The sequence below is a fragment of the Puntigrus tetrazona genome, chromosome 2 (genome assembly GCF_018831695.1).
Source record: "Puntigrus tetrazona isolate hp1 chromosome 2, ASM1883169v1, whole genome shotgun sequence".
Taxonomy (NCBI): domain Eukaryota; kingdom Metazoa; phylum Chordata; class Actinopteri; order Cypriniformes; family Cyprinidae; genus Puntigrus; species Puntigrus tetrazona.
Window position 1 is genome coordinate 15730127 of NC_056700.1, and position 16918 is coordinate 15747044.

The following is a 16918-nucleotide window of genomic DNA, read 5'->3' on the forward strand; positions in this document are numbered from 1 at the left end:
TTTAATCAGTTGAAATTAGAATTAGAATTACTAAGTTTGCAAATTATTCCCTTAATGAACCGTGTTCTGTCACAAAAAAAAAAAATATATGGTAACACTTTAGTATAAGGACCAAGTCTCGCTATTAACTAGATGCTTAATAGCATGGCTACTATTAACATACTATTAGTATAAAGAACATGACTGTATTTTACATCTATATCCAATATTTAAACTTAAAAACTAATGAAAAATAGCAAATTAGTAGCTTATTGAGGTCATAGTTATTGGTTTGTTGTTGTTAGGTGATGTTAGTAGAAAATAAAGTGTGACCAAACACATTGTTTGCTATGTAAGGTCCAATCAACTGCAAACTTTCTTGGTAAAAATTGTTGATCAACACAATGTCTGACTTTTTACAAACAGATTGACTACATACACACAATCAGGCTCAGATACAATACAATAAAAACAACAAGAGCATTATGGAAACATGTGAACAGCCATCTTTATCTGCCAATTCTGTAATTTTTTTCAAAATGTTACTATATGTTTAACCTTGCTCTGACATCCACTATAGCCAAATGATGGTCGATATGCACTAGAAAGGATTTGCATTTCAATACATACATTATGAGAGGTTCACTGCAGTCTCAGGACTGTTCTGAGAAAAGCAGAGATAGATGCAAATTGTACAATAAGCTTATCAGCTTTTAACAGAGGATAAAAAGTTTCCCTTGTTGTTGAGTATCTAATCAAACTACTGTGTTTTCCTACAAATTCATCTTTCACTACAGGCAAATTAAGCACATGGACAGGTTGCGTGACATCCTCATCCTTAAACAGTGAACAAAACTCGGTGAAAGAACATATAACCCAGAATGCATAAAGCGTGGGTTAGTCTGCAACGACGGCACGGTTTTGTGCCAACCACAATGCGTTTTATGCAATCAATAAATGCCTGCCAAGAGTATAAAACTCTGAAATTTAATTTTGGTAAATTGTTGGGTCTCCACATGATGTCCGATGTAAAAATCTGGGTCCAGTTGTGAACCGCTGCTATAGATGACTCGAGCCATCATTTACACAGCTAAGCAACAAGTATTGATGGATGTGGATACGTGGTATCTAGTTTCAGTGCAAGTGGGCTGTGATTGAGACTGATTGGATTAAGATGATAACGTAGAAGCCAGTTACCTAGCAACACAAACAGTTGTGCTGTAAACACAAGTCGGTCATCAAACGTAAAGAACATCGCTCGAGCGTGTCTAAAACCGTGCTCTTGTTTTGGATGATAACAAGATATGATTTAAGACAGAATAATTAGAGATGATCATAACCATGGAAGATTTATAGCTTGAGAACTTTTGCACACAAATGACAATAAAACCTATGACATGTGATGCGTGATTAAGTAAAACGAGTGAATCGTCCAACGCAGCCTCATCTTAGAGGGGCCTTCCTCTCATGAAAAGAAACTTCCTGCGTGACCTCAGATATCACTAACTTTCTGTTTCCTTTTTATTTTCCAAACACAGCCTCCTGCCTGATCCTTTGAGGCTGAAAACATAAGTTTCCTCCCCTTTCTGGTGTTATTTAAGGAAAAGGCAGCCTCTCCCCTCCTCTCGCTGCTCTGGGATGGGTGTGGTTTTCAAAGACAAACTTCTGAATGATGTGTACGCCTCCGTTTTCAGTTCCTGAGTCTGACTAGAGGAGGAGTGTAGAGCAGAGCCTTGCTCGGGACTCTTACAGTGGAGATCAGTCTCCGCATGTATGGACGCTCTGTACGGCCCTGGTGAACGCTTGGCTGTGAGGATCACCACGGCCATGGCCACAACAGAGCCAGCATTGGTTTATTTCAACTTGGAGAGTGCGAGTCACCCGGATTTAATTGTGAGTAAAAAAAAAAAAAAAAAAAAATTGGGTTTTATATTTCTTTCATTTTGGGATGCAGCAATGTGGTAGCTTTCAACAAAGCCGCTGCATTAATGCTTTGCTAAAATAACATTCAGCTGCCTCTGGATTTGCTTGACCTGAACTTTTGGATTATATGCTACGGGCTTGAACCTCGAGGCTTATCCCTTTTGTCTGCATACGGTATCGTTTCTGCGATAATTCACCTGTTCGTATTTTTTGATGTTAACTCCTGCTATATGTAAAAATAAAATAACGGAATATAATATAATACAGTTTCAAAGATCAGCAATTTTGAAATAGCAGATCAGTATTCTTGAAAAATCACAAACAATGGCATTCAATGTCGGATATGAAAATTGCTGATTGAAATCTCTAGCGTATATTTATGAACCGATCCAAAAAAAGAGGAAGAAACATAAAGTGATAGTATCATTCCAAATGATACAAATTACAATTTTATTAATATAACAAATATTTTTACATTATAGCTTTTAAATGTTTTCATATTCAAAGAGAATAAGTGCAAATTTGGCATTTCCCCCCCTCATAAATGGCTGTTTAAATATCAGAAATTGTTGCTCATTATAATGTGGCGGGAGATTTTATGGGCCTGTGTATCGAGCTTGGAATGAGATTTTAATGCTGGAACCTGTATTTAACCTCACATATTGCTTGAAACCGCAGTTCCGACATAAAGTTTCACTGTAAACAGACATCAAACAAGCTTTAGGCATAAAACAAGAGCAAAAATGTAATATGCAGTAAAACACTTCATAGTTTAGCAATGCATTTATACGTCTCCATTTAGACGCTCAGTGCATGGGAAACTGGATTTATATTGGGTTTAATAGCCGCCAGATTCTGTTGATACTCCTAACAATTTGTTTAGGCTGGATGGTTTAATGAAACCATCTAGCTGTTTCATTTTGCCCCTAAAAAGGGACATATTATTAACGAGACTATATCTAAAAACAGTTATTTGAAGTAAACAATTTATAAAGAAACACATAGCGACAGCCGATAAAAAAATGTGATTGTGTTTAAAGAAAAAAGAAGTGCAGCGGAAGAAATGCATGTGTAATTTAATTCCAGGACTTGCGTGATTAAGAGACCTTGAGCATGTGCTTTGTCTTGCTACTTTGCCTCTCTCAATTGGGTCCTGGAAGACAGAGAGGAAGTAAGCCATCTTTTCCACCTGACATCGCTGACGTGATTAGAACAACAGCGTGGCCGAGGTTCTGTGCGCTGGGCCTTTAGCAGCACTCACATACGTCAATGAGCCTCGAAGTACAGTCAGGATTAAATCCATAAATACTGCAAAGTGTCTAATCTTAAAGGAATAATTAACAAACAAGATTACAGTATTTCTGCGCTTTGGTTGACTAGGATTTTAAAAAGACGTGCTATATATTCAAAGGCTGTAAATGTGCAGAACGTTATTCGATTGCACTTTATTTAAAGGTGTCCTTGTTGCAGTTTAATTATACATTTAAGAAATATTAATTGACTACATGTACTTTGGATTAGGGTAACTTGAATGTAATTATGCATATTTTATTGTTATTATAAAAATAAGTACATGTAATGTGTAACAAGATATAATATAATAATATATATTATTAATTATATATAATAATAATATAATATATAATTTGTTCACTAAATGTGTTTACAACTCAAACGTGTTTTCAATTACATTTTACTCTAATTCATATTAATTGCATTTCCTGTTTCTCAACAGATATAGCTATTTAATGCAAACATTTATTCAAACGTATATATATATATTTTGACAATATTTATTTTTCGAAATAATGATTGCAAGCTTAAAATCAAAAAAAAAAAAATTAAAGGAAAAATGAATGACTCCAGTACAAAGATTTTTAAAGCTTTGCGAGCTTACAAATGATTACAATTACATTATGTATAAAAATGAAGTGTTCTGACTGTGAGAGCTTAGTTTGATTTTAATACCACGCTCACTACAATTAAAAAAGCCACATTCACGCCACAATTCATCTGTGTTCTAATGAGATCTTCCTTGTTTTCGATTGACTAAACAATCTGAGCGTGCCTAGCAAAACAGCTTGAGTCATGCACTTGAACAACTGTGTCATATTCTTCATTTTCAGAATAATTAAACCTAACAGAACGTCAAATCAAATTAGGATGTAGACCCTGTAATCCTGCAGCTACCTCATCTCTCTGAGGTAAATTACAAGCAACGGGGTTAATCTGGACGAATTCAAGCTACACAAAACTGTCTGTGTGGTGTTGCTACCAGTAAATGGGTAGCTGTATAAAAATGTCCATTCCTGGCAGCTGAAAGACTACTAGACGAGAGCAGGGGGAAAGGAAATGGCACATGATGCACGAAAACAAATTATGAGGAGGGGGAAGGGAAATTACATCATAACGGCCCATATCTGAACAAATCAGGTTAGGATTCATTACTAATTTCCTCTACAATGGCAGCCTAAGAAAGTAACAATGTTAATTAGTAACAAAATGTAAGAAAAAAAAAACCCCACAGACGTTAAAATGAAAAAAAAAAAAGCATCACAATAATGTCATTGTTCAAGTGAGAAACAATCACAGTGAGGAAATTCTTAAGTAGTCATATTATAACATGAGCCCCGTCTTTTCAGACCCGTCCCAGATACGATGTGGCTAATTGCTTCGAGTATAAAATTCGACAAGTAAAATATCAGTATTCGAGATAAATCCGTGAAATGAGATAATAAATCTTCAGCATGTCAAGGGCCCTGTTGAGTGTCACAGTGATAATGTGAGTAAGAGCAGAAGACAGCGGGCAGACAGCAGGCTGAAAAGAAAAGAGGAAAATAAAGATGAAAGGGTAATTATGAGCAAAGACCTGGTGTGAGAGGTTTTGTTCTCTACGACTTGTTTACAGGAAGTCTTCTAAGGTCCAACAGATGGGTGCATTCAGAGAGAGAGATTTTATTGCATTTTTCCAAGTCCAATAAAGTCCCCAAATTTTCCCTACCTTCATTTATGCGTGGGAAAGCGGTGCAGAAGCTACTTGTCTCAGCACTGCTGATCAGAGAATACGGCTGGCAATAGTAACATTGCTCACTTAGCCAAAATCAGCAGTTATCTATTATTTCAATAATCTGTCCCCCAGTGTTCCTTTCAGTACACCGGGATACCGTATTCTAGAATATTCTGTACATTTTAAGAGCCATATCATGGAACGCATTAGGCTCAAAGCAGAATCTCACGGTCTATTGTAGTGTCGAGGCAGTCTATTGAAACCTTCAGTGTTTTGCTGTTCTTTCACAGGACATTGTACATTTATTTAAGGGCCGCACTAAATTTCTGCAACCAAGCTTTCATTTAGTCTGAGTCTGATTAAGCTCTTCCTCACGTGTCCTCAGAAAGCGTTTTTTGAAGTTATGCATCATACACTCTCTGCTGCGTAGTAAATAATTGTCAAAGTTATTATGCCCCCAGACAGCTCTTCCAGCTGAGGGCCTGTTAGATATTTAGTTAATGAAGAGTGTCTTTGAAAGTACTTTGGTAAATGTGGTTCAACCTCGGTGTGATTTTTTTTTTTTTTTTTGATGTGGTCCTTCCTCAGGAAAATGTAAACCATCCGTGACAGACTGTGATAAATTCCTCTGAGTGTGTTATTCCATGTTTCTAGAATTACCGTTTGATTCAACATGATTAAATAAACTGGATAAGTAGTTTTCAAGATTTACAATTACCAAAAAAAGTGATTTTTTTGTTATACATAAAAACTGTATTTAAAAAATGAAAAATAAACATAACACGTGGTTTTGTTTATTATAAATCAAAACCTTGACCTTTTTATTTGATGTGATTAAGCAGGAAGACTTGGACGAATATTGTTCTCGTTAATATTTCAATCATCCACAATGATATTTGTATTAACCAAATACTTGATTTTAAAAACCTGGAAAACGAAAAACAACTAGTTTTTTTAATACTGTAAATCACAACTTTGACCTTTTAAATAAACGTAATTAAATGAAAATAAAGTGTTTCTCAAGATTTGTAATAGCATAAAAAATGTAAAGAAGAATATTGTTCTCGTTAGCAATTCAATAATATTACTATTTAAATACTTGATTACAAAACTGCAACACAAAATCACATGGTTTTATAGACAGTAAATTAAAACCTTGACCTTTTCTGTTTCATATTAAAATGATGGTTAATGATACCACAAATCAGTTTCAGTTTGCTTGAAGTCACAAACAAGTACTTCAAGTACACTTAAAGTAATTGCAATGTGCGATATCTGTGGTAACAAAATCCTGGGAGGGAGGTGACCCTCTAGAAACCAGCAAATCTCATTTTGGATGCGTAATCACTGATATCCCTGATTATTTCCAGAAAGTGTTCATCAGCTGAACCTAGAGCCACATTTACCGAAGAATTCAATAACAGATTTGACGTCCAAAGCTTCAGGGGACATTTAATCTCTTACTGAACGCTTACTATGCGTGCTCTCTTGTGTGCTTTATTGATTATCATGCAATAAGCCGTTGTTATCGCGAGTCCCGCACCTTTGCCTTCGTTTTCTCAGGCTCAGATCTGCATCACGGTTCCCTTCTCTAAACCCCAGCCCGCTGCCAAAGGGCCTTTTCCATACGCACTGGGCACGCAGTCAACTTTATCTGAAGCATCAGCTTGGGAAGCCCGCCCACCCGCTTCCCAGCATGCAATGCCTCCCTTTGTCCACATAAGTGTTTCCTCCCTGCCAGGACAAGGCAATGGCGTCAGAGCAGCCAAACCAATCACGTGTGTCCTGGGCTGCCCCTGAGGCCGTCTAGCCATAACAGCTGAGACTGTGAAAATCATGTGTAATCATGGGGAGAGGGGCGCTGGCGTTATTTCAGACATGCAGCACAAGTCCTGTGATTGTCTGCCAGGGGCATAACAGAGTGTCAAATACTAGATGCAGGCAGAAAATAAAATACAAGGTGCCAGAGCTGGTCTCAATTGCCATAATTTTCGAGGCATGCTGCAGCAGCTCAAGGCGAGTAGATGATAGACATCACGACATCGAGCGAACCTGTCACTAAAAGCCTAAAGTATGTTTTTTCAACAACATTGTTGGAAATTGATATCTTAATTCATGCTCCTCGGGGGTAATGGAAAAAAGATAGCAAAATAATGTTGTTGTTTTTTTTGGACACTTATAAGTGCATTAATCTTGCAATAAGAGAACAATAAATTGAAAGAGCAAAAAGCATGCCAAAGGTTTCTTGATTTTTCCAAACTCTCTGCAATGTGACTTTTAGTTCACATGGCTATTGATGAAACTCCATTATATTATGAGTCATTGTATCAGACAAGACAGCTTTCAGCGTTTTATATAAAAAAAAACAGGTTAAAGCTTTTACATACATTTATCATTTTGAAATATTTACGTTTTATTGCTTAACAGAGTTTTATTCATGTGCTTTCATCTAATAGCATTTACTCTTTTTGACTTGAATTGAACAATGCCTTAATTGTGTCGAACTGATGAGACTTCTGAAAGGTGCTTTAGCAGTTTCACAAGTGATGTGACAATTATTTGGTTTCAGTGAGCTTTCTTCATGGAACTGAACTAAGTAATACATATTAAGCTGTCAGGGAGAAATGGAAAACACCCTTTCCCCACTTGAAACCATTGAGCTTTCTGAATGACTGCTCAGTAACCGGGCTCAAGTAAACTTAGTCTGACTAATAGCTCGCACTTGATTGACAAATAAGACAATTACAAGACCTGCGGATGTCATCTTGACGCTAAGTGTTTCATTAAAGGAATGGATCGCTAAAGATGAAGAATTCACGTAGAAAACGAAACTGCATTCTGCATATTTCTTTTTTAATAAAGAATAAAGATAACAAACAGAAAGGTATGAATGTTTGCGTGCCGATTTTGATGTTAAAATACTAATAAAAACTAATACATACACATTCTCCATAAATAAGTACAGTAAGCAATTCAGCATGCTTTATTAAAAATAAATCCACCCGAGCTTGGAATTAGGTAGATATAAAGCCAGTTTTAAATCTTTGACACGTTTGACTTTTTTATAAAAAAATTTAATGAAATGAAATGAAGTGGAGACAAGCTGAGTCATATTTTGCACCAGAGCTGGTGTTTAACAAATGAAATAACACCATGGATTGTAAAACAGAAAGTGTTTTTTCTTTGCAGAAATCAAAAAAAAAGGCATTATAAAAAAAATAATGATGCTTTAAATATATTCTGAAATATCCTATTAATTATGCACTCAATATAGGATACTTTGAGCATATTAAGAGCAACATCTCAGTTTAATTATTGTCATGTTTATCCGCTGTAATTGTTTTTAAAAAAAAATTTGCTAGAAATATGCTTTATAACTTAAACAAAAAATATAATATAGCTGTTTAGACTCTAATAATGTGATAAAAGGCGCTAAGATGGTTTTATAAAAAAAGACCTTTTGGAAAGGGTTCCTTGCACGTCGCACAAGAGACGTTTTTCACAGCCTGCTTCATAACATCTACGTATCATTAAGAGATAATGAAAGACATTCAAACTGAACAAAAAGTCTCTCTCCCTCTTTTTTTTTTCAGACCCTTTCCATAATGGCTGTCTGGAGATAATCTCAAACAAGCAGACATGGGTGAGTTTGCCATCATAAGAAAACGTCATGCTCACAAAGATTCACAGACATGCCCATGTAAAGAAATATCAAAAGGCAATTGTCTAGGGACAGAGCAACGCGTCCTCTTTCATTTTAAGTCACCCAGTGAATTTCACACGCAGTCACCAATATGACACGCGCCCTCATAATAGAAACCCATAACCCAGTAATAAAGGCTCGAGCTAAGCACTACAAGAGAAAACAGCTCTTTGTAAAAACATCCATTTGCATTTAGCTCAGACAACAAGCTTCTGGCTTTTAATGTGGCCTCTAATGCAATTAGTTTCTGGCTAGAGTCGCCGGGATGAAAAATAGCAACATCTCCACGGACATGAGAGGAGGAGCAGAGGCCGATCGCAATCACGGCCCCATGTCGTGAGCCACCGCACAAAACAACAGCTCGATGATTCATGCGGAAAATGAAGTCTATTATGTAGCCGTTGCACTGACCCTGACAATTTTCTGTGTTTCTCATTATGTCAGTCACTTGATATGATACACTCATTCCACATGATGAGCACCATTTAACATGGTAAACCCTTTGATGTGTGGATCATACTTGGCTAAAGATGGTAACAATTTGCTAGAGAGAAGACAAATCTTGTCAACAGGATCTAATGGCAAGGTGCACACACACACACACACACACTCACGGAAGACCCAGGGTCGTGTAAACAGAAGACACTATGGCTCCATTCAAAGTCTGTTTTCTCAAGAGTGTGGGCAAATTATCCCCGTGAGCAGAGTGTGAAACAAGAGACGTGCGATACCACAGCGGTCAGGAACGGCGTGTGTCACCGGAGCTTACTGGCAGCCTATTACGTTAGCTGCTGGTTTTCTTCCTCACTTTCTCCTGGTCATCTCATCAATGGGCCAGCTGGAGGGATTCCTGGCAGAGTGATTTGGGATTGTATCATAAAATCACATTGCCAGGGATTTCCAACCAGCTGTGAACTGTTTACTCCAGGAAAGTCTCCGTCGAGTCGACCCTGCTTACACCCTGATGGATGAGGCCGTCAAATCCAAATCAAAGAGAACGGATCAAACCTTTTTTTTCTCGCCACGGCCCGAGGACTAAATAATCTACCCTCAGAATGAACCATAGCTGAGGACCGAAGAGCACCGAAATAGAAAGTTCGTATCTGTAGGCTCCACATATGTTTTGTTTGCCGCCTTTTGTTCTTTACATAAACACTGGCTTTCGTCCTAAGACTGTGGTTTTGGGAAACTGGAAATGTGATACTAGGGTATCGTGCCGCACAGACGTATGTGACCCGACGTAATGGTAATATAAAAAGCTGTGGCTTCGGCAGCTGAGGCCGTCTTAGAAATGGGTGGTGTAAGCGGTAGGTTCTGGAAATGGTGCCACAGTGTTTTGTTAAATAACTGGATGTGTGAGGAAAAATGTGATAATGGATTCATTAAGCAGAGGATGTAGCGTTTTTTATATGTGCATTTATCGGAGATGAAAAAAAATTATTTAGGAAACATTGAGTATTTTGAACGTCTTAGAACTGAAAAGTTTACTTCACTACAACTATTTTAATAGATTAACTAAAATGGATTTAGATTTTATAATTTTTTTTTACATTATATAATTGATTTATTCATTCATTCATTTCAAAAGGCCAAAAATTAGAGGTGTTTCTTCATCTATGGGCACTTTGACTATGGTTGCCTTTGAAAAATATTTTTTACAATCAAAAATATATTTTCAAAATGGAATTTAAATACTCTATTAAAATGTTTTTTTTGTTTGTTTGTTTGTTTCAGAAGATCACAAATATTTTCGTGTCAATTTCACATCACAACAAATTATATTTTGTTTTTATATTTACAAACAATTTTACAGAAACAATTTTACCTTTATTGAAATATTTAATAGCATAATTAGGGAGAAATAACTTTTTAAAATGTTTAAGCATGTAAAATCATTATTGCATGAAAGTTAAACCTAAAATCTATACACAACATTTAAAAAGCAGCAACACGTTTTAAAAAAAACCTAACACATGGATATAAAAGTGCCCAAAGATTAAGAAACATCTAAATATGTTTGTGTGTGTTGAAAATACAATACATGTCAGTACATATTAAAAAAAGAAGATAAACTCTTTTTAGTTTAATGCTGTAATGTTTAAACAGATTTTTTACATTTAATTATCATTTGTTTAATGATTTGGTGAACATCTGGATTTTATGTCTGATGAAGTTTCGTGAGGTGCAGGACTTAGCTCACTCTGTGAACAGATCTCGGATATCCTATGTTCACAGTGGCTAAGTTCCGCTCCTCTGAGGCCCACACTCAAAATCAGCCAAGAGGTGAGAACACAAACATGAAGGCTGGCCATGCTATAGCAAACCGGAAAAAGGACACAAACCTGATCCAGAGGAACTACGGGAAATGACCCGACAGGGAAAGAAGTCACAGAGCAATCCTTCGTCCCACCCGCCTGGTCAGACAGGGTGGTCTGGTCAAGTTGGCGATAAGCCAGAGCACTATTCAACATACATGAATGGAACATAGGCAGTGCTGAACTTCCCTGAAGCCCCTTTATGTTTCTGTCAGTCGATGTATTATATATGCTATAAAGAATGTACTGGTTAATTTATGCCAGAAATATTAAACATTCATTTGATGAATACTTCTGTTAACCTTAAAACGCAAGTGCAAAATTTTAAATATAGGTAAAACACCTATAAAATCGGTAACAATTTACAATAAGGTGTCATTTATTAACATTAATGTATTAACTGATATGAACAAACAATAAACAATACATTTATTAGTTATTCATTGTTGTTAACATTAATTCATAAAAATGCAATTATCCATTGTTAGTTTATGTTAGCTCACAGTGCTAATGTAACTAATGTTAACAAACACAACTTTTTAGTAAACGCTAAAATTAGTATTACTAAAAGCTGTAGAAGCATTGTTTATTCTTTGTTCATGCTAACTAATGTTTTTAACTAATGTTATCTATTTGTAAAGTGTTACCAAAAAACTACATGGAAGCATTTGTTTTATTAATTTTAATGCAGTACAGTGTGCCCTGTGCACAGATTTCTCATAGTATATAAACAAACTCCAAAAGTCTGGGCAACACTAAAATCTAAGTTTAAAAAGGTTTATATTCCAAATATAGAACAACTTGGCCGATATTTTTAATAAATAACTTTTAGCAAATAGATAAATAAACTTACAAATGCAACTATGGTGTATTTTGTAAGATGTAACTTTTTAACTAGAATTGAATAACATCAATAATATCAAAAACTATTAAGTAATAGAAGCATATTAACTATGCTCAGACTTTCGGAACTAACCTTCCACTTTGGTTCTTTTGGGATTTTATTTAATGTGTGTGTGTGTGTGTGTTTGAGTATTTTTAATAAATCAAATGATATCTGAATTTCTAATATGAAAATATGCACAAATTTGTGACCAAACAGCTGCAGATCCAAGCACATTGTTTTTTTCATCATGTATTGAGCTAATACTTGACTCGGATGCAAAACTTTCTATATTGTATATCCTAAATAAACCTGCTATCCAGCTCTGATCACGATGCAGACTTACAATCAATCCGAAGCTAAACACGGAGCTTTGTAGAGACCCTTGTAACTGGCAGAGGCCAGTGTGAGATACAGCACTGGGTTCAACCTCCTGTGCCTACTGAGCTGATAACAGTTGATGTATTTAGCACTGGCTCAGTTCAGCAGGAACCGGAGTTAAGCCCCTTAAGACCAAGAGCGCTTTCGAAGACTCTGCGGCTTACAGAAAATGCAGTCATCTGTACGGATCATACTCCTAAGAACGATTTTCGTTATCTGGCAAGATCTAAAGAGTATGGAGGAAAGCTGCTCCTGTAATTTGAGCTTTAAACAAATAATAGGAGCAGAGGTTTTCCAGATACATTTCCAACTGGATCATCTGCGCCAGGCCAAATGTAATAATTCAGCTAATTGACTCCTAATATGTCAATCTTACTCTGCTCAAGAACTCCATCATGTTTCAATTCCACAAGGGAGTGAGTATCGTGAACTGGAAGATGGAAAAAAAAGAACAGAAATAATAAAATGACATTTTAAACTGCCTTTCGCTTCCATTTATTTCTTGCATGAATTAATTCAGAAGGTGTTAAATAAGAAAAGCACCACACTTTGGCATTTCGGAAAGGCTCCGTTTCCAAAGTTTCACAACAGATCGATTGATGAGACTTGAAGGAAGACATTCAGGTTTACAGAGCACACAGATTCATTGCAGCTGTGGACCCTCCACAGTTACATAATAAGCGTTTCAGCGGCTCGCGTGTGACGAGATCGTCTTCTCTTCATCCTCTCACGCTCAGAGAGGGAGCAGCGACAGATGCCTCTTTGTTAGAGATATATAGTTTGTGAGCTTAAGCCAAACTTTGTGTCAGGAAGAGGTAAAAGGCTGTCACAACTATCCGTAGCTGAACTCTGAAATGTAAATCTATTTGTTGCTTTTTCCCTGCTCTAAGCATCTCACCAGCCTGAAGTCAATTAACCGGCTGTCGAGGGGCTGCGGTAGACTGTGCGGCGTGTAACCGGATGAAATTGGATTCAGATATAGTGCAGACTCGATAGACAGATCTGGGGGAAGGTGGAAAGTGTGTATTCACACTGCGAAGCTGTACTTGTTATGCTATATCCAGCGCGCAGGGATGCTATTTTCCTTAATGAAAGCAAAAAAAAATTTTTGTTTGTCTTCCTGTTTTACTAAAAGTGAAATGTTCGTGTTCTATTAGCCATGAGATTATCTGGCTGCTAACATGGTCCTGCTGAATAATGCAGAAAACAAAAACCAGAGGCCCTGTATAATTTAATAGCAATGACATGCTGTAATCCTCATGGTGTGGACTAAATGAGATAAAGAAATAAATCTGTGTAGTTTCTCAACATTAATATGCATCAGCTGAGACCTGTTAACAAGCAACCCAACAATACACATATATGTCTATACCATTTAAAAATATATACTATTGCAGTGTAATACAGTTTTATATATATTAAAATGTAATTTATTCCTATTATAGCAACGCTAAATATTCAGCATCATTACTCTTAGTTTTCAGTGTTACACGACCCTTCAAAAGTCATTCAAATCAGCTTATTTGGTTCTCAAGAAACATGTATTACTATTATCATCATCAACGATCTTTGTAAATACATTTGTTTCATGACTGTTAGATGAAAGGAAGTTCAAATTAGTTCAAAGTTGTTTTTTCTATTGATTTAATGCATCCTTGTTGAATGAAAGTTCTAATATTATAGGCTAAACACTGGGTCAGTCCAATATCTTTAGCAATGTCAAAAACATTAAACAAATATTTCACACAGATATGAAGAACAGATCCAGATTTGGTATTTATAGACAACCTCCCTCTTCAGTGAGTTGTTACCACAAGGACTGCTGTGTGAAAAGATGAGTCACTGAATTGTGAATAAATCAGCCTGATATACTGCATGAATCAGATCAACTGCTTAAACCAAAAGAACAAGTTCAACTCGCTGACTCACTAATCAGGCTGCAGGCGCTCTGAGGTTAACAGCTCACTGTAGGGTACAATTATCAATGAATAACTAATTTAATGAATGTGAATAAAAGCTTTTGAGTTCCTAAAAAAGGGTATTCAATGATTTGAGGCAGAATAAATAATGCCAGTTCAAATTTTGAGGTGAATGTTCTTTAACTTGTGAATTACTAACTCTACGGTTTTCAGGTTTCACCAAGAAGTGAAATGAAAACATCTGGTGATTCTCTTATTGCTTAGTTTCTTAGCTGGTAAATTAAAAACTTCCAGAGCATGCGATTGCAAAAAAAACCCCACTCCTTTTACTTAGAAAATGTTATGTAGACCAAATTAATAAAACATTTTGGAAAACATCAGCATGACTCAATGCAATCTAATGCAATTTAAAAAAACTAAAAATGAGCAACCAATACACTAGTATGCTGGATTAAAAAAAAAATTATTAGCATTATGTCAGGATGTCAGAATAACCTAAAAGATAACAAGAATTCATATACATTCTTTTCATATTTCAGAAGCTTTTAAGAATAATTTAAACTCCCATGCTATTTTTATATCAGGCATATCAAACAAAAAAGCTGAACAACTATAGTATTGTGTCAAATCATTTAAGATTACCCAGAAAAAAGTCTGAGGCAGTAGACTTTACTGAACAAATTTATAAGCGTCTAGAATTTTGTGATCTTTTGTAAGTCATTATGAACGATCCATTAAATGCTGTTTTCATGCTGGGTTTCCTTCAGGTGGTTTTGGTGGTGGGTGGTATGTGTAATATATTTGGAGTACTCCAGCCCACTCAAACTTGGCCAAACTTCTAACTCCTCAACTGCCTTACGGCACTAAAAGTAGATAGAAAGAAGAACAAGAAATCATGATGCATGTTGTATTTATGAAAACGACTTTTGTATGGAGCTGAACTGAACTATAGCCATCGTTTAATTAACTTTTGGATCAATTCACAACCCAGAGACTCATTTGTTTTTTCCAATTGAATAATGAGTGGACTGCACACAGTTGAGTAAAAAGGACTAAAACTAACACTAAAATAGCACAGAGAACTGTGCAATGAGAAGACATGTGTCACGCGTGTGATAGGCAGGCTAGCAAACAACGAGATTGAACGAAAACAAAAAGGCTTTAATCCACTCGGGATGAAATAAACAATATACAGGCAGGCAGACGGGCAGAATGACAGGACATAATCACACGCACATACGGACGAGATCGGACACACGGAACTGAAAACACAGGACTTAAGTACACAGGGAAATTAACTAACTTAACACGACACAGCTGATGACAATGATATAATTAACATTGAGGGAAGGCAGGGCACAGGGAGCACATGGCACGAGACGAAAACATAAACAAAGTCCGGAGAACGTGACATTACACCCCCCTCCCGGAAGGTGCGTCCTCGCACCTAAAGAGGAACAACAAAAACAAAATGTCTGGGAACTGGAGGTACAGGATCTTGGGAGGAGGTTCTGGTGGAGGACGGCCCCCAGGAGGGGGTAAACAGACAGTCCAGGGAGGAACAGACGGAGGGAGGAGCCAGGGAGAAGAAAGGAGGAGTCCGGAGCAGGAGGAGATCCAGAGCCCAGCTATGGTGGTCCACGGTGGAGTCGACGGAGGGAGGAGCCATGGAGGAAGTGACCATCGACTCCATGGGGCCGACCGACGGCGGTGGAGCAGTTGGCGGAGGAGACTGAGGCAGAGACGGAGAGCCGAAGAGCCAGGGTGACGTCGAGGCGCTGGAGGTCCGAGGCGACGCCGCAGGCTTCGGCGACTGACACGGAGACGGGGGACGGGAAGGACGCGGCGGAGCCAGAGCGACTGAGGACTGAGGTGAAGCCGAGAGGAAGGAGGAGCCTGACAGAGCCGGTGGGATGGAGGGACGAGGTGAAGCCGGAGGAGAGGAATCTTATGAGGCGACGGATGGTCGACGACAGACCAAGGCGGAGCCGGGGGGACGATGGAGCCTGGTGGAGCTGGTGGACTGACGGACCACGGTGGAGAGAGGAGGAGCTAGGAGCCCAAGCCACGGGTCTACGAGCCGAGGAGGAGTCTGGGTCTCGGAGGCAGGACGGCGAGGCGAGGATCCTTCACCTCGACGGCGACGGAGACCGGCAGACCGTGGCGAGCTCCAGTTGGAGAGCTGAGGTGAGCGCAGGGGCTGCTGGGATCCATCGTCGTTGTGTGACAAGGGTGGGAGGAGGAAAAAGGGAGCGCACGAGGCGCGGGCGCTGGAGGAGCGCACGAGGCGCGGCGCTGGAGGAGCGCACGTGGCGCGGCACGGGAGGGCGCACGCGTGGCGCGGCACGGAGGAAGCGCACGTGGCGCGCGGCACGGAGGGAGCGCACGTGGCGCGGCACGGAGGAGAGCGCACGTGGCGGGGCACGGGACGGAGCGCACGCGGCGCGGGCATCGGACGGAGCGCACGCGGCGCGGGCACGGACGGAGCGCACGCAGGCGCCGGGCATCGGACGGAGCGCGCGCAGGCGCGGGCACGGGACGGAAGCGGACGGAGCGCAAGCGCGCGGGCACGGGACGGGCGGAGCGCACAGGCGCGGGCAATGGAGGGAGTTTTTGGGGATCCAGCAGCCCTAGGTGGGGAATCAGCTCACCCTCAGCCGATGTGCACTGGGCGGAGCTCCACTCCGCGCTCTTGTTGCAGTCGGCTCGCTCCACCGTGGTGAGCTCTGTTGCTGGCTCGCGCACCTGGTCTGACGTATTCGGCTCGGGTCCTGTTACGCTCCACGGCTCGGTCGCTCTCTCTGGCGA

At 38.9% G+C, this 16918-nt stretch overlaps 2 long non-coding RNA genes across 2 annotated transcripts in view; one reads left to right on the plus strand and one right to left on the minus strand.

Annotated features, from left to right (window-relative positions):
- LOC122356097 overlaps positions 1-16918 on the minus strand; it is a 35795-nt gene that overhangs the window by 11499 nt on the left and 7378 nt on the right. The window lies entirely within an intron of this gene.
- LOC122356092 lies at positions 1704-12672 on the plus strand. The gene is made up of 2 exons (XR_006252280.1): positions 1704-1872; positions 8503-12672. It is a non-coding gene; the product is annotated as an uncharacterized LOC122356092 (long non-coding RNA).